Genomic DNA, 25,214 nt, shown 5'->3' on the forward strand with positions numbered 1-25,214 from the left:
GTCCCACTTTTTAAGAAAGGAGGGAGAGAGAAAACGGGAAATTATAGACAAGTTAGTCTTACATCAGTGGCGGGGAAGATGCTGGAGTCATTTGGATTGCGGAGCATTTGGATAGTAGTAACAGGATTGTTCCGAGTCAGCATGGATTTACGAAGGGGAAATCATGCTTGACTAATCTTCTGGAATTCTTTGAGGATGTAACTAGGAAAATTGACTGGGGAGAGCCGGTGGATGTGGTGTACTTCCACTTTCAGAAAGCCTTCGACAAGGTTCCACATAAGAGATTAGTGGGCAAAATTAGAAGACATGGTATTGGGGGTAGGGTACTGACATGGATAGAAAATTGGTTGACAGACAGAAAGCAAAGAGTGGGGATAAATGGGTCCCTTTCAGAATGGCAGGCAGTAACGAGTGGGGTACCGCAAGGCTCGGTGCTGGGACCGCAGCTATTTACAATATACATTAATGACTTGGATGAAGGAATTAAAAGTACCATTAGCAAATTTGCAGATGATACAAAGCTGGGTGTTAGTGTGAACTGTGAGGGAGATGCTATGAGGTTGCAGGGTGACTTGGACAGGTTGTGTGAGTGGGCGGATGCATGGCAGATGCAGTTTAATGTGGATAAGTGTGAGGTTATCCACTTTGGTGGTAAGAATAGGAACGCAGAGTATTATCTGAATGGTGGCTAGTTAGGAAAAGGGGACGTACAACGAGATCTGGGTGTCCTAGTGCATCAGTCACTGAAAGGAAGCATACAGGTACAGCAGGCAGTGAAAAAAGCCAATGGAATGTTGGCCTTCATAACAAGAGGAGTTGAGTATAGGAGCAAAGAGGTCCTTCTGCAGTTGTACAGGGCTCTAGTGAGACCGCACCTGGAGTACTGTGTGCAGTTTTGGTCTCCAAATTTGAGGAAGGATATTCTTGATATTGAGGGCGTGCATCGTAGGTTTACTAGGTTAATTCCCGGAATGGTGGGACTGTCATATGTTGAAAGACTGGAGCGACTTGGCTTGTCTGCACTGGAATTTAGAAGGATCAGAGGGGATCTTATCGAAACATATAAGATTATTAAGGGGTTGGACACGTTAGAGGCAGGAAACATGTTCCCAATGTTGGGGGAGTCCAGAACAAGGGGCCACAGTTTAAGAATATGGGGTAGGCCATTTAGAACGGAGATGAAGAAAAACGTTTTCAGTCAGAGAGTTGTGAATCTGTGAAATTCTCTGCCTCAGAAGGCAGTGGAGGCCAATTCTCTGAATACATTCAAGAAAGAGCTAGATAGAGCTCTTAAGGATAGTGGAGTCAGGGGGTATGGGGAGAAGGCAGGAACGGGGTATTGATTGAGAATGATCAGCCATGATCACATTGAATGGCGGTGCTGGCTCAAAGAGCTGAATGGCCTACTACTGCACCTATTGTCTATTGTACCATGTTTCATCTTTTAAATTTGGATACTGGATACTATTTCCTCCTATGCTCTTGATAGGAGGGATGCCGATTGTTTTTATAAAAAAAAAAATAGTCTTGGCCCCTCAGATTGTTTCAAAAATAAATTAAGATAGCCCAGCGGAAGAGTTGCTGCTTTACAGCGTTTTCGTAGTTGAGTTTGTACGTTCTCCCCGTGACCTGCGTGGGTTTTCTGCCCACACTCCAAAGACGTATAGGATTGCAGGCTAATTGGCTTCAGTAAAATTGTAAATTGTTCCTAGTGTATGTAGGATAGTGTTAGTGTGCGGGGGTCGCTGGTCGGCGCGGACTCGGTGGGGCAAAGGGCCTATTTCTGCGCTGCATCTCTAAACTAAACCCCACATATCTCGTTTCACCCATATTTCTCCCTCTGGCTTCACTTTACATGCCTTTTATATCCATATATCTTATCTCTCACTTGATCTTTTCATCTCTTGCCTTTGTCCAACCATCTGCCATACCCTGATCTGTTTCCATCTCTCACTTGCCAAGCTTTGTCCCTGTCCCTCCCCCACCTCTCTTCCAGTTTCCCGCCACTCCCGACTCTTATGAACGATATATTCCAATGCCAAAAACAGTGGTTGATCTCTCATCAGTCCCACTCTTGGGGCTTTAGATCCAACCAGGCAATCATGCCGACGAGCCAGGTGGGAGGCTCAACGGCAAACTGGCAATCAGCTCAGCTCCCTTGTGCAATAAACTAGTAATTCATGAGTGACTATCACAAACACTGCTATAGACATCAATTTACAAATATACTGCTTTTGTTTTGTAGAGAATGGAAAAAATATGCAGAAATATGACTGATGTCAAAAGGCACATTAACATCAAATAGTACAGCAGCTAATCTTAATGGCAAAAGAATGGGTTTCTGCTAAAATCATACACTGAAAAAGTTCCATCCAAAATTAAACATCTAAAAATAATGTTAAGCACATATGAACAAAAGGCAAACACTTTCCCCCTGGCAGACAGATGCTTCGTTGTTGCATTGTTTACAGCTATCAACCAGAAATGTCAAATAAATTAATAATCTCATCTCTTCCTGGAGACTTCCCATCACAGATACTAATATTCCACCATCTCAATACACTACACAACATCAATAGAAACCCAAGAACATTTGATAATGAATAAATATCAAAGGATATGCACCAATGACTGCACAATGGCCAATTCATAATGCATTGCTGAAAAACAACAAGAACTTTCAGTAAAATGGGAAAATTAAAAATTAAAACCAATAGTTTAAAATTAGCAAAAATAAAATGTGTCTAATTAATCACACCTGCTGGTTAATAGCTGGTCACAGTACTATAATTAAGAGGTTAGATGCAAAAGGCTGGAGTAACTCAGCGAAATGATCGACCAGTCTATGTTTGGTCTCGCCAATGTATAAGTGACCGACCGGGTGATCGTTTCGCTGAATACCTTTACTCAGTCTGTCTGAACCTACCTGATCCCCCGGTTACTAAACACATTAATTCTCCATCCCATTCCCATACAGACCTTTCTGTCCTAGGTCTCCTCCATTGTCAGTGAGGCTAAACGCAAATTGGAGGAACAGCATCTCATATTTCGCTTGGGCAGCTTACAGCCCAGTGGTATGAATATTGATTTCTCTAACTTCAGGTAGCCCTGGCATTCCCTCTCTCTATCCCTCCCTCACCCAAGTCACACGAGCTTCTCATCTTCACCCTACAAATAGCTGACAATGGCCTGTTACCTTTACCATCATTACTTTTTTGCATATCTTTCATTCATTATTCTTTATCTCGTTACATCAACGTCTATATCTCTCGTTTCCCGTATCCATAACCACTCTGAAGAAGGGTCTTGACCTGAAATGTCACCCATTCCTTCTCTCCAGGGATGCTGCCTTGTCCCACTGAGTTCCTCCAGCCTTGTGTCCATTTTAGGTTTAAACCAGCATATGCAGTTCCTTTCTAATATAATTCAGAGGTAATATGGCTGATTCAGTTACACCAAGGCAGAAACCACTGAAATTAACAGGGAGATACGAACATCCTCACAAAAAGCACAGCAGAAATAAGAGGTAAGATACCTATGACAGAAACATTTGTTCGAAATGCAAGAAAAATTACAAAGTGAATTAAATCGTACCATATTAATCAAAAACAACGAAAATAGATCAGGCATACTATCATAAAGCAAATCAATTACACAAAGAGATGAAATTGTGCACTTAGTTTGTCATGATGTTCCGTGTTCTATTATGAGCCAAGACAACAAGCCCTAAAATTAATCTTCTAATGGCATTAGTCACCAGCAAAGCAGGAAAACCAACATCTTAGTTAGTTCCGTGTTCAGCATCATTGATTATTCTTGTAGGAGTTAATATTTCATTTGATATTGGACTGGATTTCAACTGCGTCTGGGTTGGCTTGCACAAAAAACACTCTCCCCAAGCATCAGGTTTTGAGTTGAATGCAATGTGCCAACCAATTCATCACCTCTACCTGCTACAGTTGGAGAGGATGCTGGGAAGGATTTACAAATTACTTTTGCACTACCATGTTAATTTGCATGTTTCTGCAACAATGTTTGATATTGTACAGATTTAGCCTTCATCCAGTTTTGAGGCTAAACATTCTGGAACTTAATCCACAATCATTTGGTGACATTTTGGAGGAGATCCAATTCACTCCTCTGTTAATCAGGGTATTGTTCCAAAGATACAAGTAATTTAGCAAAGTGGACATCCGTTAAAGCCCACAAAATGAAACTCAAACAACTAATCAAATTCAAACAGACCCAAAATGCAATAAGCATTACCAGCAACAATCGTTGAGAACGGAAACATCAGAACTATCATATCATCATATCATATATATACAGCCGGAAACAGGCCTTTTCGGCCCTCCAAGTCTGTGCCGCCCAGCGATCCCCGCACATTAACACTATCCTACACCCACTAGGGACAATTTTTACATTTACCCAGCCAATTAACCTACATACCTGTACGTCTTTGGAGTGTGGGAGGAAACCGAAGATCTCGGAGAAAACCCACGCAGGTCACGGGGAGAACGTACAAACTCCTTACAGTGCAGCACCCGTAGTCAGGATCGAACCTGAGTCTCCGGCGCTGCATTCGCTGTAAAGCAGCAACTCTACCGCTGCGCTACCGTGCCGCCCTGTCTCTATTTCTTTGGCAGCTCCTCAAGATCAAGGATGATTTAATCATGGTTTTTGTTGGTTTCCGAGGTATTTAATGAGGTAAATAGTTGAAAGAGAAGAGAAGACAAATGGTGCCAGTGGTACCTCATGGTCGAGCAAGTGGATAATTTGATTTGCTCCTTTTTGGATTTTGCAGGGAATCTGTTCCTGATGCATGGGCAATATTTTCTATGCAATCCCCAAAACCTCTTTTCTACTTTGAATAATTATGCAACAAAAATTCAAGAAACAAATTGTGAACTTTTATTTATTCCCGGATGCTTTGAGTACATCCTTCCCATGACATCATTCATTAGATTGAACATTATGACAGTCTAAAACTGGGCATGTGAACAATCTGGCTTGCTAACATAGCCAACTGAATGTAACAAGGGACATAATTCTTAGGATATTGGCTCAGAAGAGGACACAAATGTTTTTTGCTGGTCTTCAGTGAATGTGAAGGGTTTTGCAATGCCTTGATACATGCGTTGTATCAGGTTCGGGTCTTGGAAGCATTTAGCAGGATCAAGATCACCACTGCCTGGCAGACAATCAGGTTAATGCCAGTTCAGAGGTCTTAATATTAAAATAGCATCTTCCTCAATTGACCCAAGTTTGTTCCAGCAAGTTGAAGACAGTGATGAATTTCACTGGCCATGTCTGCATTTGCCAAGAAATGGCTCCTGAGATATGGGAAGTGGTCGATGTTTTCCAGGGTATTTATTTCACAAAATGCTGGAGTAACTCAGAAGGTCAGGCAGCATCTCAGGAGAGAAGGAATGGGCGATGTTTCGGGTCGAGACCCTTCTTCAGAATGATGTCAGGGGGGCGGGACTAAGGAAGGATATAGGTGGAGACAGGAAGATAGAGGGAGAACTGGGAAGAGGGAGGGGAAGAGAGGAACAGAGGAACTATCTAAAGTTGGAGAAGTCAATGTTTATACCGCTGGGCTGCAAGCTGCCCAAGCGAAATACGAGGTGCGGTTCCTCCAATTTCCGGTGGGCCTCACTATGGCACTGGAGGAGGCCCATGACAGAAAGGTCAGACTGGGAGTAGGAAGGGGAGTTGAAGTGCTTAGCCACCGGGAGATGAGGTTGGTTAAGGCGGACTGAGCGAAGGTGTTGAGCGAAACGTTCACCGAGCCTGCGCTTGGTTTCGCCGATGTAAAGAAGTTGACATCTGGAGCAGTGGATACAATAGATGAGGTTGGAGGAGGTGCAGGTGAACCTCTGTCTTACCTGGAAACTGTTTGGGTCCTTGGATGGAGTTGAGGGGGGAGGTAAAGGGACAGGTGTTGCATCTCCTGCGGTTGCAGGGGAAAGTGCCCGGGGATGTGGTGGTTTGGGTAGGAAGGGACGAGTGGACCAGGGAGTTACGGAGGGAACGGTCTCTGCGAAACGCAGAAAGGGGAGGGGATGGGAAGATGTGGCCAGTAGTGGGGTCCCGTTGTAGGTGACGGAAATGTTGGAGGATGATTTGTTGGATATGCTGGCTGAAGGGGTGGAAGGTGAGAACGAGGGGGATTCTGTCCTTGTTACGAATGGGGGGAGGGGGAGCAAGAGCGGAGCTGCGGGATGTAGAAGAGACCCTAGTGAGAGCCTCATCTATAATGGAAGAGGGGAAGCCCCGTTTCCTGAAGAATGAGGACATCTCTGATGCCCTAGTGTGAAACATCTCATCCCGGGCGCAGATGCGGCGTAGACGGAGGAATTGGGAGTAGGGGATAGACTTTTTGCAGGAGACAAAGTGGAAGAAGTGTAGTCCAGATAGCTGTGCAAATCAATGAGTATATAGTGGATGTCAGTCACTAGTCTGGTTCCTGTGACGGAGATGGTGAGGTCCAGAAACGTGAGGGAGATGTCAGAGATAGTCCAGGTATATTTAAGAGCAGGATGGAAATTGGAAGTGAAGTGTATGAAGTCAGTGAGTTCTGCATGGGTACATGAGTTAGCACCAATGCAGTCGTCGATGTAGCGGAGGTAGATTTCGGGGATGGGGCCAGTGTACATCCGACGTACCCAACAAAGAGCCAGGCATAGCTAGGGCCCATGCGAGTGCCCTTAGCTACGCCTCTGGTTTGGAGGAAGTGGGAGGAGTCAAAGGAGAAGTTGTTAAGGGTACGAACCAGCTCTGCTAGACGGAGGAGAGTGTTAGTAGATGGGGATTTGGCTGGTTCTACAGTCGAGGAAGAAACGGAGGGCTTCAAGGCCATCATTATGGGGGATGGAAGTGTAGAGTGACTGGACATCCATGGTAAAGATGAGGGAGTGGGGGCATGTAAACCGGAAGTTATCGAGGAGATGGAGAGCATGAGGTGTCTTGGACGTAGGTGGTGAGGGATTTGCATGTGAGGTGTCTTGGACATAGGTGTTTTCCAGGGTATTGGCATGAACCTTTTTCTCAGAGATCAGCATGATGCAGCAGGGGTAGTTTAGTGCAGGACCTATATCTCACTGGCACTAATCCTGATTCTCGTGCATATCTCAGTGAAAATTATGTTGGAGCTCAACCTCCGTGGGTGGACAACTGCAAGCATCAACTGCCTAATGCAGCTATGTGACTGAAGATTTGTTAACCATGGTTCAGGAGTACAGTTACTGTAATTTGAATTTCCTTTTGGTTCTGAAGATTAGCTTCGTTCCTGTGGGAAATTTCCTGGAGGTGACATTGCAGCAAGAAAAATTGAGAGAAGTGTTGGGGAAAACAAAGCAACTTTGTTTGGTATCAATCTTCACTAACAGGTTTGTTGTAAACACACTGGTTAATATCACAGCTTGTATGATAGACATAGAGCATGCACAAATGGAGATTAATTTTTGTTGAACTGATCACTTTGAAGGGACTTGAAGACCATGGCAGAAGAGACAGTGTAAATCGCACCACGGGTCAATCAATCATATTTAAGAAACAGTTAGTCCTTCTCGGCAAGGGCTGTTGATTTTTGATTATTTTTCTATCCCAGTGGGGTGCGTATGAATATTTTGAGAGATTCATACATTCTTGGCATTTCAAGCAATATGGGGATAGTACAGGATGGCAAAATTACAAAAGACTACCTATGATGCTACATAACTGTAAATGGCAGAAGGCCAAATAACTCTTTCTCCCCCCCCCCCCCCCCCCAACCTATTCTGACTGGCACTGAACACAGTTTCCCAGTTTGATAACCCTGGCGTGCTCATCTTCTCAGCCACCAGGGCAGTGATTTCTTCTTGCCCTATCCAACATGAAATCCCAGTTTTTCCTCACTCCTATCTCACCCCCTCCCCCATCCACAGGTGCTGTTTATTTCAACTTCAGAAACAATGTAGCATTCCCTTACGATACCAACATTAATTCAAGAGGCCCCCAGTGCCTGTTCAGTGCAGTGATTAGGAGGGGGGGGGGGGGATAGGCAAACATATGTCAAGATTCCTCTCTGAATAGAAAATAACTCTCAACTGCTTTCCAAGAAAGATTTTGGTTTATGACTTTAAAACATTTAAAGAGCTTATTTTTAACCCATGTTTACACAATAGATGAACATAATTCACCAAAGGGTAAATGAAATAGCTAATGATCCAAATATATATATACAGGTGCTCCCTAGGTCATGAACATCAGACATGTATACCCTGTAAATATGAATGAATGTTTGGGAGGCTGGCGGGATAGATTTGTTGGCTGCAGGCATTTACTGTCTTGTGGGAACACAGTTCCTCGCAATTTCTGAATGGTTTAGTTAAGCACCCTGCTTTAAATGTGTGTGGCCCTTAGTTGCCTTGTGTTTTTATTTAAATATATTGCTGGGTGTCCTTAGTTCCAACTTGCAAACAGTTTGGGTTACAAAGCAAATGATCGAATATTCAAAGATGCTTTTAATCTTCTTCCTGCTCTGGTTTAAGTTACGGTTGATCGACACTTAACATTACTCAAGCACTGTTGTTCCAAAAGGGGCGGCACAGTGGTAGCGTTGCTGCCTTACAAAGCCAACGTTGTGGGTTCAATCCCAACTACGGGTGTTGTCTGTACAGTTTGCACATTCTCCCGGTGACTGCGTGGGTTTTCTCCGGGTGCTCCGGTTCCCCCCACATTCCAAAGACAAGCAGATTTGCAGGTTGTTTGGCTTCTGTAAATTGTCCCTAGTGTTTAAGATAGAATTAGTGTATGGGTAATTTCTGGTCGGCACAGCAGGACCCGTTTCCATGCTGTATGTCTATATGCCCATGCTGTATCTTGATAAACTGTTGCATGATCTTGTGGCATGTACTGAACACTGTGTACATAGACGCTCAATCATAGAATTGCCAATCAATGCTCACCACTGTCTGGCAATAAAAGGCATCAAAGCTCTTAAATCAAAGAAAGTGATCATTGAAGAGAGGAAATACAAATCACAGAAAGTGGGCGAGGGGTGGGGTGGGAAAGAGTGGTAAGAGAGAACTGCAAAAAATCAAAGTGGACAGGATGAATTATATCTGAGAATAAAAAGGCAAGGAATTTTTGAATATTCTTAGTGTAAGAAAATAACTGCAGATGCTGGTACAAATCGAAGGTATTTATTCACAAAATGCTGGAGTAACTCAGCAGGTCAGGCAGCATCTCAGGAGAGAAGGAATGGGCGATGTTTCGGGTCGAGACCCTTCTTCAGACTGATGTCAGGGGGGCAGGACAAAGGAAGGATATAGGTGGAGACAGGAAGTTAGAGGGAGAACTAGGAAGGGGAGGGGGGGGGGGAGACAGGGACAGAGGATCTATCTAAAGTTGGAGAAGTCAATGTTCATACCACTGGGCTGCAAGCTGCCCAAGCGAAATATGAGGTGCTGTTCCTCCAATTTCCGTTGGGCCTCACTATGGCACTAGAGGAGGCCCATGATGGAAAGGTCAGACTGGGAGTGCGAGTTGAAGTGCTCAGCCACCGGGAGATCAGGTTGGTTAAGGCGGACTGAGCGAAGGTGTTGAGCTAAACGATCGTCGAGCCTGCGTTTGGTCCCTCTCTTCCCCTCCCCCTTCCCAGATCTCCCACTGTCTTCCTGTCTCCACCTATATCCTTCCTTTGTCCCGCCCCCCTGACATCAGTCTGAAGAAGGGTCTCGACCCGAAACGTCGCCCATTCCTTCGCTCCCGAGATGCTGCCTGACCTGCTGAGTTACTCCAGCATTTTGTGAATAAATACCTTCTGAATATTCTTAAATCATTTTAGTTGCAGTAAATGGAGTGCCTGTTCAAACCAAAGAATGGAGAATTCCACTGCATGTTGTTGCAGGCTACAGGCACTGGCAAGTTTTTCAGTGACAACCTAAACACTAAGCAAAATCTTTCAGTTAAAACTGTGGGGAGAAATAACAACAATTAAATAATATTCAACCCTTGCAGGAAATGCTGCCCTACAGGTTCCAACAAATTGTTAGCAGATTCCGGTGTAGTCTAGAAATTACCAAGTAACTAATTATGAACATTTAGAGCAATTATACTGCACAGAGCCTAGTAGTAACACGACCAGGAGGGAAATGAATGAAACAATCTCAGTCTTCAGTTGTGATTTCCTAAAATTTCAGTATCATCAGAACTGAAACCAGTGCAGCCATCTAGAATAAAAACAAACTGATGGAGGAAATCAGCAACATCTGTGGAGGCATGGGGAGAGGCAAGATCCCACATCTGGACATTTTCAGGTTGAGACCTACATCTGGATTTAGTGCAAGGTGGAAATATCTGTCAAGCAGGGGGTGGATCCAAGTGACGAAGGGTTGAAGGGCAAATGGAGGCAGGTTTTGAGGTGGGGGGGGGGGAGGGAAAGAGGTGTGTAAATAGCAACAGAGGCCAGGAAACGATTACTGAGAAAACAAAGGGCTGCAGATTATGCAATCTGATAAGAAAGGAAGGTGGTGAGTGAAACTGGATATGGGGAGGGAGAGATGCTGGCCAGATGCCAACAGTAGGAAGTAAGTATGGGGATAGAGGATCTTTTCTCATGCTCCTTTTTCCTCTTCCGCACTCTCATTTCCCAACCCCATGGGACATATTTCCCTTTTATCCCCCTCTCCACTCCCACCCACATCCCTCCCTCCAGCTTTATATTTCACTCCTATTTGACATCCGTCTCCTTTTTACCTCTAGTTTACCACTTACTCCACCCACCTCCACCTCTGACCATCTATCACCTGCCAGTCTTTGCCCAACCCCCACTTCTGTTTTCAAGCTTTCTTCCCCCCCCCCCACTTCGACGTCTGAAAAGGGACCCCCTCCTGAAACGTTGTCTGCCCAGTCACTCCACAGATGCTGCCTGACCCACTTAGTTCTTCCAGCATTTTGCTTTCTGCTCAAGATTCCAGTATCTGCAGTTTCTTGTCTCTCCACAAATAGTCACCTCAAACTCTGATGAATCCTTCACTCCACCATGACTATCAAGCTCAGGTATAATCTTCAGTTCAATGTGCAGCAAAGCATGCTGGAAACAGCAGCTGGTACACTTAAAAATGAGGTGCCCATCTATTGAAGCTGCAAAACTGGATTACAGACATGAAAAGCAGCAAAAGAAAACAGAACAATCAGAGTTACATGATCACACAATCAACTTATCAGATCAAAGCTTCAAAATTCCTACTGTAACTTGGTTGTGAATAGTGGAGCATAATTAAATGGCTATGGGAGGAGACAGCTTCAAGAAGAACCACTTCTCCAATATTTATCCCGCTGAGTCACTCCAGCTTTTTGTGTCTATCTCCAATAATTAAGGTGCTCAGCGTGCATGCAAAGTCAAGACAGAATCATTTACATCCAGGACAGCTAGTAACAGCAATTGGATAACCATTTCAGCTGACGTCCGTGATCTCCAGCATCAGAGGACTGACTTGTCCAGCAAATTTGATTCATTCCACTTGGAATCAAGAAAACAGTGGCATCAGATGGTTATGTGACCAGACAAAATCTGAGCTGTACGGGTGAAGACCTGTCCTCCAAAACTAACCATGCCTCTTGACAAGTAATTCTTCTACAGTTATAATACTGACATCAACTTGATCATGTGAAAAATTCTCCAGGTATGTCCGATTCGCAAAGAGCACAACAAATCTAATCTGACCAATTACATCTAAATCAATTTGCTTTCAATTACCAAAGTAATTAAATATTTGACCATGCTTTCAAACTGAACTTAATCAGTCCATGCCGCATCTGTGCCCAAGATGAGGTGTTCCATACCAGGACATCCGAGATGTCCTCATTCTTTAAGGAACAGGGGTTCGCCACCAGCTCGCCGTCTAAAAACAGCACCGAAGGGGCGCTGGCTAGCGAGGCTGGAGGGGGATCCACCGCCGGGGATGTGCACACATTCTCGGTGTCCGAGCATGAGGTGAGGTGGGCTCTGACGCGTGTGAACACGAGGAAAGCTGGAGGCCCAGATGGTATATCTGGGCGAGTACTAAAGTCTTGTGTTACTCAGCTTGCTCCAGTGCTCACCACAATATTCAACCTCTCCTTGGCAAAGTCCGTGGTCCCTGCATGCTTCAAAAGATCCATCATTGTACCGGTGCCAAAGAATGCCTCTCCAGCGTGTTTAAATGACTACCGACCGGTGGCCCTCACCTCGGTTGTCATGAAATGCTTGGAGAGGCTAGTCAAGAAGCACATCTGCGCCCTCCTTCCTCGCAACATGGACCCACTACAGTTCGCATACCGTCCGAACAGGTCCACGGATGATGCGGTCTCCCAGGTTCTACACACCGCTCTCTCTCATCTGGACAGCCAGGGGGGCTATGTGAGGATGCTGTTCATTGACTTTAGTTCAGCATTCAACACAATAGTCCCCAGCAGACTGGTTGAGAAGCTGCTGGAACTGGGGCTTAGCACCCCTCTGTGTGCCTGGGTCCTGGACTTTCTCACTGCCAGGCCCCAAGTGGTCAGGATGGGGGAACACACATCTAGCTCCCTCACCCTGAACATAGGATCCCCCCAGGGCTGCGTCCTTAGCCCCCTACTGTACTCCCTGTACACACATGACTGTAGGGCCAGGTTCAGCTCAAACTCCATCATCAAGTTTGCTGATGACACTGTGGTGGTGGGCCGGATCTCCAACAACGATGAGAAGGCCTACCGGGAGGAGGTGGCTGATCTGGCACTCTGGTGTCAGGACAATAGCCTCCTCTTGAATGTCACTAAAACAAAGGAGCTGATTGTGGACTTCAGAAGGGCTAAACATCCAAGGACGTACACGCCACTGGAGATAAATGGGTCTATTGTGGATAGGGTGAGCAGTTTCAAATACTTGGGAGTCCGCATCGCAGAGGATCTGACGTGGGCAACACACATTGCCGCACTGGTGGGTAAGGCTAAGCAGCGCCTTTACCACCTTAGACAACTGAGGAAATTCAGAGTGTCGCTGAGGATCCTTCATTGCTTCTACTCTGGGGCTGTAGAGAGCATCCTGTCCGGCAACATTACAGTCTGGTTTGGGAACAGCTCTGCCCAGGACAGGATGGCCCTGCAGAGAGTAGTGCGTTCGGCAGAACGCACCATGGGAACTACACTCGTCCCCCTGCAGGACCTATACATCAGGAGGTGCAGATCCAGAGCAAGCAAGATCATGAGGGACCCCTGCCACCCCAGTAACGGACTGTTCCAGATGCTACGGTCAGGCAAACGCCTCCGCTGTCACGCTGTGAAAACGGAGAGGATGAGACGGAGCTTCTTCCCACAGGCCATCAGGACTGTCAACTTTGATAACCCCAGAGACTAAATTTTTGTCGACACTTTTTGTGCTATGTTTAGTAACTTATTAACTTTATTTATATGCTGTAACTGTAATTATTTTTGTGCACAACCCGCAGGCATTGCCACTTTCATTTCACTGCACATCGAGTATGTGTATGTGACAAATAAATTTGACTTGACTTGACTTGACTTTCCCCTTGTCCATCACAGACGAGGCCCTCACATGGGTCTCCTCAATATCCTGCAGCTCCGCTTTTCCTCCCCCTCCCCTCCGTCGCAATAGGGACAGAGTCCCGCTCGTCCTCATCTTTCACAACAGCCGTTGCATAAGGCACTTAATCCACCGACATTCTCGCCACGTCCAACAGGATCCCACCATGAGCCACATCTTCCCATCTCCACCCCATTCCGCAGAGACCATTCCCTCAACAGCTCCCTGGTTAACGTCCCTTCCTACCCAAACCACCCCCTCCCCAGGTACTTTCTCCTGCAACCGCACAAGATGCAACACCTGTCCCTATACTTCCTCCCTCAACTCTGTCCAAGGACCTTTTCAGATGAGGCAGAGGTTCACTTGCACCTCCTCCAACCTCATCTAATGTATCGGCTGTTCGAGGTGTGGACTCCTATATATAGGCAAGACAAAGCACATGCTCGATGATCAATGATCATTTCGCTGAACACGTACACTCAGTCCACCTAAACCTACCTAATCTCCCAGCTGCCAAACGCTTTAACTCCCCCTCCCATACTGACCTTTTTGCCCTGGGCCTCGTCCACTGTCAGAGTGAGGCCCAGCACCGCATATTTCACTTGGGCACCATACACCCCAGCGGTATGAATATTGACTTCTCTAACTTACAGTAACCCTCGCTTTCCCTCTCTCTACATCCATCCCCCTTCCTAGTTCTCCGACCAGTCTGACTTTATCTCTTTATGCTTTGGTCACCTTCTCCTAGCTAACAATGATCCATTCTACATTTTCATTGAACCTCATCCCCTTTGATGTCTCGTTTTCACACCTTACACTTCCGTATCTCTGTATCTCCCTCTCCCCAGACTCAGTCTGAAGGGTGTCGACCCAAAACATCATCCATTCCTTCTATCCAGAGATGCTGCCTGTCCCGCTGAGTTACTCCAGCATTGTAAACCAGCATCTGCAGTTCCTTCCTGCACACTTACTCAGCAATAATCTGTTCAATGATATGGTATGGATTTTCCAGGACCACTCAGTTCCTGACGTCATCACAGCCTGGTTCAAACAAGCACCAATAAACTGAATTAGAGGGAAGGCAAGAGTGACTGCCTTTACAGCAATTCCCTCCATTCTCTTGGACATCCGTTTTAATCTCAGTCAGATTGTATACAACCTTCACTCAACTCCTGGAAGCATAGCAATATAATTCAAAAGTTTGACAATGCGAATGGTGAGGAGAATGAAAACAAACTATAAGAAATGGCAACATTGGTAGATTATTTCAATTAGATGATCAGTTTCACCTTCATCCCACCATCCCAACCACTAGAAATTTTAATTCCTAGCCAAATTGGTTTGCTCCAGTTGATATCTAAATATTGGTTAGAATACAGGTACTGTCCTGGTCATAACGTTACAGGATGGATCTGATCGCAATAGAGAGTGTGCGAATAGATTCACCAGGGTGGTGCCTGGAATAGAGGATTGTAGTGATAAGAGAAGATTGGATAGGCTGGGTTTATTCTCACTGGAATGCGAGACTGAGGGATGGTCTTAGGAGGTTTATAAAATTATGAGGTGCATGGATAGCATACTGAATTTTTTATCCCAGCCAGGGTGGGGAATCAAGAACTAGATGACATGAATCAAGGCAAGACAGAGATCTGTGATGGACATTTTTCACAAAGAGGGCAGTGAACATTTGTAATGCTTTGCCAGAGGTGGTGGAGGCAGATTCAATTACAATGATTAAAAAGTATTTAGATAAGTACTTTGATAGGAAAGACGTAAAGGAATATGGACCTAATGCAGGCAAATGGGATTTGTGTAGTTCGCCACCATGGAACAGCTGGGCCAAAATGAGATTTCTATGTTATACGTTTCTACAATACAATATCAAATTCCTGACAGCACAGCACACCACATAGATTTTAGAAGCAGAACAAGCAGTGACTCTAGCCAAGCTATTTCAATCGTCATATCAATGGCACCTACTCAACAATATTTACAATTGATTCAGCATGTAACATCTGGACACATCCAACTTGGCTAGTGGCTTTCCAATTAGTCAACTCTCACTCGGTATTTATTCACCAACAACTTGCTTACCGACACCCAGTAGTCAACCCACCTATCAACCAACACATCTTTTGGGAACTGGAAGCAAGCCCGTGGATTAATAGGAAGAACATTCAAAAACTCAGTACCCACATTTTTCAGAACAAGCAAATACACAGTACCAAACATTAATATTGAACCCAGATAGTTAGAGCTGCAAGGCAGATGTGTTACTCTACCAGTCAAGTTAGCATTTAACCAGATGTGGAACCAAAGGTACCCGAGTAAAACTTTAATCAATGGACAAAGGGAAAACACGTTGGTAGTTGCAGTCATACCTTGCAAATTAGAAATTTGGTTGAAAGTCTTTTTCCTCATCCCAGGACATCACTGCAGTAGATTCTCAAGTCAGTGTCTTATGTGCAACGGTCTTCAGCTTCCTCATCAATAACCTTTCTTCCAAAGTCAGAGTGGGAATGTTCACATTTGACCTTATAATGGAAGGAAGGTTACTGATTACACTGTGATACATTGAATTTTTTACTTTTCAGCAAATGAAGAAATCTTCACTTGCATGCAGCAAAACCAATATAATTTTCAGACAAGGGCAGAAGAATGGCGGTAATGTTCATACCGGAAACGTGTAAGCAATGGTCATATCCAACAAGAGAATCAAATTATCTAGTCGTGATATTCACCGATTGTCACCAACAGATCCCTCACCATCAATATCTGGGGTCAACAATGACCAAAACCTCAACAAGACGAGCAACAAAATTACCATGGCTACATGAACAGACAGAAGCCAGGTAAATATCGGCAAATGTTTCACCTTGATCCCCAAGACCTTTCCCCTTGCTTTGGTGGATGTCGTTCCAAAGCTAATCAAGCAACTCAATACTACCCAGGACAAAACAGCCCACTCAATTAGCACCAATCCATCATCATGTCGCCCAACACCAGCACAAAATGGCTGTCCCTTTTATTTTTACACACAAAGGGTGGTACATGTTGAGGCAGGTACTATCACAATGTTTAAGAAACATTTAGATAAGTACATGGATAGGATAGGTTCAGAAGGATATGGGCCTTACGTAGGCAGGTAGAACTATTGTAGACGAGGCATGTGGTCAGCATGGGCAAGTTGGGCCGAAGGACCTGTTTTCACGCTGCGTGACTCCATAACTCTATCAATGCCAGCCTTTCCAGCAACATCCAAATCTCAAAATGAAAAGAGCAGACTCCTTGTCTGCCACATATTATTCGAAAGCAACATAGGTGAATTATCCCAAGCAACCTGACCAATATTTATCCAACCAGACATGTCGTGCATGGGTAAACGGACATGTGATGCAGTACAAAAGCAGGAAAATTATGTTGAAACCTTCTAAAACATATAGCTATTTAACAATGTATATAATTCTGATCACACTAGAAACAATGGAAAAAAAGGGAGTTTCAGTTATGACATTAGACTGGACAGGCAGAGTTATTTCCTTTGAAGCAAAATAGATTTGAAAGAAGCATACAAAACGATAACCAATTTTGATAGGGTAAATACAGATCGATCCCATTAGTTCAAGGAACAGGGCACAGATTTAAATTCTTGAGCAAGATACAAAAAGTAATGAAAATATATTTATTTTGTTCAGAGGGTACTCGCGACCTGGAAGCTGCAATCCACGCATGGTAAAACAGAATTAATTGGCATTTACAGGAGAAAATTAGGTTAGCACTCAAGTTAAAATAATTTGCTGTTAGGTGTATAGAGACAAACCACTTTTTTTTTCTGCCAGTGATGTAATAATTCTTAGATTCTAACACAAAACCACCTATTACTGCCATCATAATACTCCACTCAATACTTCACTCATCTTCTGCAGAACACACACCAAAAGTCTTGACAACATCTCAACATCAATCCCTTGACTTGATTATTCCACCACACACCTGGTGGACTTTCCCCCAAACCTGAGAAAAATCAAAACTATTACTCACATCCGAATCACACCTAGTTCAATTCACTTATCCTTTGTTGCTTCGTTTTGTTGAGGCAACTGTTCAACCCATCATAACCATACCCAAAAAAGGTTGCGTGCACTTCAGTTGTCAAACTGCAGAATGCGGGCAATGCTTGTATTTGCCCATGCTCAGAGGTCACAAACTATTGCAAGTCCTTCCTTCAGGCACATGGAAAGCAATAAATATCCTACTTCTATAAATCCCTGGACCACGACCAAAGAAGAAATAAGGCATTCCAGGTGGTTCTGACAACCTGCAGTCCATGTGATAATAGACAATAGGTGCAGGAGTAGGCCATTCGGCCCTTGAAGCCAGCACCGCCATTCAATGTGATCATGGCTGATGGCTGGCTGATGGAAGCATATTGAAGCCATGCATAAACTGCATAAGGAGTGTGTTATCTCTCAAACTACCCATCACCATCAGGTACTTCTTGCCCCATGCAGACGTCAGACATGTCAGAACCAACAGAACTAAAGTTGAAACAACCCCATAACAAGAGACAACCTCAGAAGAAAATACTCAAAAATGTGTTATTGAACATAAAAATGTTATTCACCAATAGAACCTTGGCCCTTTTATTTGCTAATACATTAGGCTGCTGAAAGCCAATTCCATCATTTCTTCATTCACTGAGAGATATCATGGTGAGCTCCAGTTAATTCTTTCAGAACATGTCCTTTCCTTTCTCAATACCCAGTAATGTCGTAGTCAACTATCCACGGAAAACTGATTTAATAGTTTGCTTGGAATCAAATATCCTCTCTGTACGACCTTAATCTGAATGAAAAACAACTGATGACTGAGGCACACATGGAGATAGAAAGGAACAGAAGCAATATGAATTAAATGAAGTTTAAAAAAAAATAATGGAGGTACAAAGACCAGAGGGTGATTTGCCCATAAATCTTTGAGTGGCAATGTAAGTTAAGAAGGCTATTTTAAAAATCAAGATCTTCAGCTTTTCTAACAGAAAAACAAGTAAATCATGCCAAGCCTTTATACAACAGCAATTATGCTGCAACTGAGGTATCGTGTTCAATTCTGATCAGCATACTTTATGCAGCATAAAGACCTTGAAGGAGCAGCAGAAAACACATTAGAAAGGTACCTAGGATAATAAGCTAAGGCTGGGGTTTTCCCCATAAATCAGATAAAAGACTTGATGGGAGATGTTTATTATCATTAGGTTTGATTAAGCATTTAAAGAGCAATTTATTTTCATTCACAGAAAGTAACATGATTTTATATAAAAACAAAATACTGCAGATATTGGAAATCTGGAAAAAAGGAATACTGGAAATATTCAGTAGATAAGGTTACCTCTGTGGAAAACATGCTGTCTGATCGGTGTAGTTGTAGGATTTTCTATTCTAATTGCAGTTTCTTTGATTGAAAAAAAGAAACAAAATCAACATGAGGAAATATTTCTTTTCAACTGCTCTGTCAAACACTGCCCAATTTGTAATAAAGGAAGATTAATTTTCTAAATGGAAATCAGGAAATACTTAAAATAAAAAAATGTGTGGTACAGTACTGTAGCAGCGAGTGCTGCTGCTTTGCAGCTCTAGAGACCAGGGTTTGATTCTGACCTTGGGCACTGTCAGTGTGAAGTTTGCAACTTCTCATTGTGATTACTGGAGTTTCCCCTGGGTGCTCAGGTTTCATCCCATATGCCAAAGATATGCTGAATGACAGGTTAATTAGGTACAATAAACAGATTTTAGTTTAGTTGGATGGCAGGTGGGGCTAGAACTGATTGGGATGCAAAAAGTTAAATGGAATTAGTGTAGATGAGTGCTTGATGGTTGACATGGACTCTTGCCAAGCTGTCTGCTGCTATGACAGAAAAAGGAAAGTGGAATTAATAGCACAATTGAACAATTTGCACATGGATGATGGAGAACAGTCTCCTGCTTTGCTTTTGTTTTTATTTATTCATTTCTCAGGATCTGACCTTTGCTGACGCCAGCATTATTTGCCTATCTTTAATTGTCCTTGACCAGCATGGTTTGGTCAGCCATTTCAGAGGATAAATATCAACCAGATTCTTTAATATATTTTCTTCCTTGCTCTATAACCAAAGAGGAAATACATATCCACATACCATGCCTCTTCAGTTATTATGCCTCAGCATGTTACTGCAATACCTTGCAAGACAAGGTACAGGTTCGTCAGCTACAAGAAACTGCAGCTGCTGGTTTACAAAAAAAAGGACACCAAGTGCTGGAGTAACTCAGCGGGTCAGGCACAATGGCTGGAGAACATGGATAGGTAATGTTTTGGTCGGCACACTTCTTAAGACTGATGAGAACTTTTTCAAACTAGAAAAACCTTGATGAGATTTTGCAGTGGAACAGAGCAGAACTACTTCAAAGCAAAGATAATAGAGCAGAGCAACAGACCACTCGACCATAAAAACCATTGTATGACATGGCGCCATTTTAATAGGCAGAAACATTTAAAAAGAAAAATAACAAAAATCTGTGCATCGAGAGGTGAGATATATTCTGCATTTTCACATACTGTTCCCCCAAAACACTGACTACACTGCAAGAGGCATATCGAACAGCGGGTTTTGCTTACTAAAATGGCAGATGCTACGCTCCTTTGCGTACTACACTTCAGTTTAGGCGATTTCAACGGTGTTCCATCTTGCTCCTCTAGTATCTTTGCTTCAAAGTAGGCATTCAAAGATCAGTCTGAAGAAAGGTCCGACTCAAAACATCACCTACCCATGTTCGCCAGATTCTGCCTGACCCGCTGAGATACTCTAAAAGTTTGTCTTTATTTTTTTAAATCTGGTCTATAATTTTACTACACACCAGGTTTTAAGAAAGGTTAGCCAGGACAAATATATCTGGAGCAGTTCAGTTTGCCACAACAGAAGGGTTGTTATCAAGGCCTGAAAGTGATAAGATGATTTTTAAAAAGCAATTGGAAATTTCCACTGATAATGACAATGAGAAGTTACTAGATCAGCCTGGTTTTAACATCCTAGAAATACCTTAGGAGGTAATAGATACAAGACAAACTGATAGGCCAAAGGCTGCAAAATAAAGATCTTCTGACTTCCACATTTGCACAAGAATAACCACTAGCAGGAACAGAATACAAGGGTAATTGATGTTAAATTCCTTTCAAGGTGTAGGAAATTAGAAAAAAATCTGTTTCTCTTATCTAATGTTGCTTTTTGTCCCATCTATCAAGGTCAAGTGGAATGTCATATTATGGACAGTACCGTTGTTATTCTGGAATATTGTAATTACAGTGCCCTCCATAATGTTTGGGACAAAGACCCATCATTTATTTATTTGCCTCTGTACTCCACAATTTGAGATTTGTAATAGAAAAAAATCACGTGGTTAAAGTGCACATTGTCAGATTTTAATAAAGGCCATTTATATACATTTTGGTTTCACCATGTTGAAATTACAGCTGTGTTTATTCATGGTTCCCCCATTTCAGGGCACCATTAATGATTGGGACACATGGCTTCACAGGTGTTTGTAATTGCTCAGGTGTGTTTAAATGCCTCCTTCATGCAGGTATAAGAGAGCTCTCAGCACCTAGTCTTTCCTCCAGTCTTTCCATTACCTTTGGAAACTTTTATTGCTGTTTATCAACATGTGGACCAAAGTTGTGCCAATGAAAGTCAAATAAGCCATTACCCTAGGCTTACCAAAATCAACTGTTTGGAATATCATTAAGAAGAAAGAGAGCACTGATGAGCTTACTCATCGCAAAGGGACTGGCAGGCCAAGGAAGACCTCCACAGCTGATGACAGAAGAATTCCAAGATCCAAAGCATAACACCTCATCTGTGAAACACGATGGTGGGGCTGTTATGGCCTGGGCATGAATAGCTGCTGAAGGTACTGGCTCACTTGTCTTCATTGATGATACAACTGCTGATGGTAGTAGCATAATGAATTCTGAAGTGTCGACACATCCTATCTGCTCAAATTCAAACAAATGCCTCAAAACCCATTGGCCAGCAGTTCATACTACAGCAAGTCGATGATCCCAAACATACTGCTAAAGCAACAAAGGAGTTTTTCAAAGCTAAAAAAATGGCCAATTCTTGAGTGGCTAAGTCAATCACCCGATCTGAACCCAATTGAGCATGCCTTTTATATGCTGAAGAGAAAACTGAAGAGGACCAGCCCCCAAAACAAGCATAAGCTAAAGATGGCTGCATTACAGGCCTGGCAGAGCATCACCAGAGAAGACACCCAGCAACTGGTGATGTCCATGAATTGCAGACTTCAAGTAGTCATTGCATGCAAAGGATATGCAACAATATACTAAACATGACTACTTTCATTTACATGACATTGCTGTGTCCCAAACATTATGGTGCCCTGAAATGGGGGGACTATGTATAAACACTGCTGTAATTTCTACATGGTGAAACCAAAATGTGTAAAAATGGCCTTTATTAAAATCTGACAATATGCACTTTAACCACATGAGATTTTTTTTCTATTACAAATCTCAAATTGTGGAGTACAGAGGTCAAAAAAATTATGGGTCTTTGTCCCAAACATTATGGAGGGCACTGTAAGTTAACTCAAACTAAAACCAACTTTTAAAGACATTTTTACACACACATGTCTTTGCTGTGAAAAACCCCACAGCATGACTGCAGCCCCTTCACATGCATCACTGCTCACAAGAACTCTTGCTGAAAAAGTGACTTGTATTTACAAAGCTCTTCTAAAAATGGCAAAACATTCCAAGACTCTTGAAGCAATATCAGTAAAATAATTAACACAGGAACAAGAAAGTATTACGGCAAATGACCACAAGCTCTGAAACCAAGAAAGGTTTAAAAGAGCATATTTTTAAAAAGTTCAGGCTAGATTAAGGATGGAACTGCACAGCCTTCACAAAGCAGAAGCCAAGTTCAGCCATTTGGCTGCAATAAAATTGTAATAAAATGGAACCGCAGATGCTGGTTTATACCAAAGATAAATGCAAAGTGCAGGAGTAACTCATCGGGGCAGGCAGCACCTCTGGAGAACATGGACGAGCAATTTTTTGGGTCAGGACACTTCTTCTGACTGATTGTGTATGTGTGTAGGGGTGGGGGGGGGGAGGAGAAAAGGGGGGGGGGGGGGGAGAAGGGAACTGGAAGCAAGGAAAAACCATGACAAATCAGGGCTGTCAACAGATGTCCCCAGGCAGAGTTTGATGGGCCATTTGTTGGCTGGAGATGGTGTGTGCCCAATAAGGAAACATTGTTGCGAATCATGGAACTGGTTAACAGACTATCAGTGGAGGAAAGTAGGCAAGTGGCAGGAGGAGGAGGCAAGGGAGTGTTCGTAGAAGTTACTTAAAATTACAGAATTCAACATTCAAACCGCTGGATTGGAGCTACCCAAGTGAAATACAAGCCACTGTTCCCCCAATATGTGTGTGGCCTCACTCTGGCAATGGAGGCAGACCAGGACAGAAAGGCTGGTATGAGAATGGGAAGGGGAGTTAGTGGTTAGCAACCGGGTGATCCAGTAAGCCTTGGCAGACCCAGCACAAGTGTTCAGCAGAATGATCGCAAGTTCATGCTTTGTCTTGCCGATATACAGGTGTCGACATCAGGAACACTGGATGCAATAGATGAGGTCAGAAGAGGTGGTAGGTAAGTGAGTCTCTGTCTCACCTGGAGTGATTAAGGCAGTACCACTTTCAAAATTGGCAATCAATTTCGTATTTTCATAGGACATGTGTGGAGAGCATTCACCCATTAAGTCTACAATGCCTCTTAGAACATTCTTCATTAATTCCAATATCTTACATTTGCCCCCTCATGCCCATCAACTACAACCAGATTCTCCTCCCACTTACGAACTCCCAGAATAATTTCAGATAGCCAAATAACCAATTGCCGCGTCTTTGGTTGAGAGAGGAAACAGCAGCACCCAGATGACACCCAGACAGAGAAAAATGTGTGAACTGCACATAAGCATCACTCGAACAAACACAAAGAAACTGGAGGCAGTCATGACGACTGCACCAGTGTGTTTTCTTTGAAGTAAAAAACATTACCCAAGCCAGGAAAATGTACAAAGAAACAACGAACTAAAAGATTTTTTTCAAATATACAGAGTCAGTTATCAATTTACAGTGCCCAATGTCACAGAACTTAATGGAATGATGTGGGGTTTTCATTTGTGGGGTATAATGAGACTTTTAAGTCAATCAAGACTATTTGGGCAATCTGTTTGAGCACCACCACTACTAGAAGGTAACCCACCACTATCCAACAACATCACACCCACACAAACGAGTTACTACTTCATGGAGCAAAATAGAAAACATTTATAATAACTTCAATTGTCTTTCTGGTGCTCAAATGGTAGGTTGACAATGTACAGAAGTTCTCTGACGACTCTGCCATCATCGGCCTCATCGCGGGCGACGAGGACAGGGCGTACAGAGAACTGATCAAGGAGTTTGTGGACTGGTGCCAGCGGAACTGCCTCCGGATCAACGTGGGGAAAACCAGGGAGATGGTGGTAGATTTCCGCAGGCGCAGCCAGGTCCCCCCCGTCCCGTCCCCCGACACCAGTGAACATCCAGGGAATGGACATCGAGAGGGCCGATTCTTATAAGTACCTGGGTGTCTACCTCCACAATAAACTGGACTGGACTGAAAACACCGATGCGCTATACAGAAAGGGCCAGAGCAGACTTTATCTGCTAAGGAGACTCAGGTCCTTTGGAGGGCAGGGGGCACTCCTAGGACCTTCTACAATACGGTGGTGGCATCGGCCATTTTCTATGGAGTGGTCTGCTGGAGCAGCAGCATCTCAGCGGCAGATGGGAAGAGACTCGGCAAGCTGGTCAGGAAGGTCAGCTCTGTCCTGGGTTACCCCCTCGACTCAGTGCAGGTGGTGGGAGAGGAGGATGATGGCAAAACTAACATTGCTGCTGGACAATGACTCCCACCCCATGCAGGACACTGTCACTGCACTGAGTAGCTCCTTCAGTGACAGACTCCTTCACCCCAAGTGCGTGAAGGCGAGATATAGGTCCTTCCTTCCCGCTGCTGTGAGACTGCACAACCAGCACTGCTCCCAGCAGACGAGTCAACAATAACAGCTAAGAACACAGAAAACTGATGGCAATTTATGTATCTTTTATTTATAATGAATGATCTCTTGCTATACACTTTGTTGCTGTAACACTGTAAATTTCCCCAGTGTGGGATGAATAAATGAATATATATATATATATATATACACACAATACTGCCAAAATTAATGAAAGTTTAAAGTAGACAGACAACATTTGATAATTTAAACTAATGCAACAGTAAATGCCTCCCCCATTTCCTGCAATACATAGTTACGTTTTCACCTGAAATTGTATTTGTTGTATTTCAACTGCCAACAACATTAAAACAATGTTTCATTTTAAATCTATAAATCCATTGTCAGAGTTCTGTGTTTAGATGAACTAAACAGACTCCTATTGTGGATTATTGCACGGCTGAAACTTGATCCAGTTTCCCAGACAGAAGGTGATATTGTGACAGATACAACCAGCTCTCCATCATGTCTGCCATATCAGCTGACCCAGAAACAGATGGAAG

The 25,214-nt window shown here is 43.5% G+C and overlaps 1 protein-coding gene across 2 annotated transcripts in view; it reads right to left on the reverse strand.

Moving 5' to 3' along the window:
• Positions 1-25,214, reverse strand: part of ankrd11 (ankyrin repeat domain 11) — a 132,801-nt gene that overhangs the window by 104,226 nt on the left and 3,361 nt on the right. The window contains exon 1 of one of the 2 annotated variants that reach the window (XM_078400845.1): positions 15,934-15,990. The exons of the other annotated variant lie outside the window; for it this stretch is intronic. The gene's annotated coding sequence lies outside the window, so the exon portion shown is untranslated. Of the gene's footprint in view, positions 1-15,933; positions 15,991-25,214 lie in introns of those variants that run through there. 2 annotated transcript variants of the gene reach the window in all.

This window comes from Rhinoraja longicauda, chromosome 6 (assembly GCF_053455715.1).
Source record: "Rhinoraja longicauda isolate Sanriku21f chromosome 6, sRhiLon1.1, whole genome shotgun sequence".
Taxonomy (NCBI): Eukaryota; Metazoa; Chordata; class Chondrichthyes; order Rajiformes; family Arhynchobatidae; genus Rhinoraja; species Rhinoraja longicauda.